The following is a 1,429-nucleotide window of genomic DNA, read 5'->3' as shown; positions in this document are numbered from 1 at the left end:
CTCTTTTTTTTATTGGGGGGCAAGCCCAACAAACCCCCTTTTCGGCCCCTGCCTCTTTGTTTTAAAAAGGTGCAGGGCCCCAACCCCCCCCCCCCCCACGGGGCCCTGCTCTGTGTGTGACAGGGTAGAGCCATAACCTCTCCATCGGCCCTGTTTCGAGTGTGACAGTGGTGGCGCCCCAACTCCCTGATCGGCCCTGCTCTGTGGGTGATAGAGGGTGGCACCCCAACCCCCCTCCACGGGCCTTGCTCTGTGTGTGACAGGGTAGAGCCATAACCTCCCCATTGGCCCTGCCCTGAGTGTGACAGGGTGCAGCGCCCAACCCCTTGATCCGCCCTGCTCTCTGTGTGACAGGGGGTGGTGCCCCAACTCCCCTATCGGCCCTACTCTGTGAGTGACAGGGGGGAGCTCCTCAACCCCCTGATCGGCCCTGCTCTGTGCATGACAGGGGGGAGCTCCTCAACCCCCTGATCGGCCCTGCTCTGTGTGTGACAGGGGGGAGCTCCTCAACCCCCTGATTGGCCCTGCTCTGTGAGTGACAGGGGGCAGTGCCCCAACCCCCTGATCGGCCCTGCTCTGTGCGTGACAGGGGGTGGCGCCACAACCTCCCATCGACCCTGCCTTGAGTGTGACAGGGGGCGGTGCCCCACCCCCCCAATCGGCCCTACCCTGAGTGTGACTGAGGGTGGCATCGCAACCTCCCGATCTGCCCTGCTCTGTGCATGACAGGGCAGTGCCCCAACTCCCCAATTGGCCCTGCTCTGAGCCTGACCAGGGGCTGCACTTAGGAATTGGGCCTGCTCTCTGCCTCCCGGGAGCAGGCCTAAGCCAGCAGGTCGTTATCTCCCGAGGGGTCCCAGACTGCGAGAGGGCACAGGCCGGGCTGGGGGACCCCCCTCCCCCCCCCCCCCAGTGCACAAATTTTTGTGCACCCGGACCTCTAGTATATAATAATTATAACATTAGTATTTAATAATGTATGTGCCATGCACTGTTTGAAATGCTTTCTCTTTATTAACACATTTAATCTTCACAATAAGCCCATAAAAAAAGATTTAGTATCCCCATTTTGGGGTATAGTAATGAGTCACAGAGAAAAAAAAAACTTGCATAAGAACACACAGCTTATAAGTGTGATTTCTGACTTTATAAAACCTGTGTTCTTAACTACACACTTTAAATTGGTGTAGGAGCACTATAAATAATTTCTTACATTTTCTTCTTTTTCTGTCTGAAAGAATTGATGGATATTTCATAGCCAGGGGGTGGGTAAGGAAAATGATATTCATTTTTATCTTGTTTTTGATCTACTTTACTCCAATTCTGTTATGTCTTATTCTGGGCATATTGTTATTTCCTTTGAGATCTGTATTAAATTAGGGCTACATGTATTACCTTTTGTACTGTGTCACTTAGCTAAACCTGGAAC

This window comes from Myotis lucifugus, unplaced genomic scaffold, assembly GCF_000147115.1.
Source record: "Myotis lucifugus unplaced genomic scaffold, Myoluc2.0 scaffold_76, whole genome shotgun sequence".
Taxonomy (NCBI): Eukaryota; Metazoa; Chordata; class Mammalia; order Chiroptera; family Vespertilionidae; genus Myotis; species Myotis lucifugus.
The sequence above is the reverse complement of the archived record's forward strand: the minus strand, read 5'-3'. Positions refer to the sequence as shown.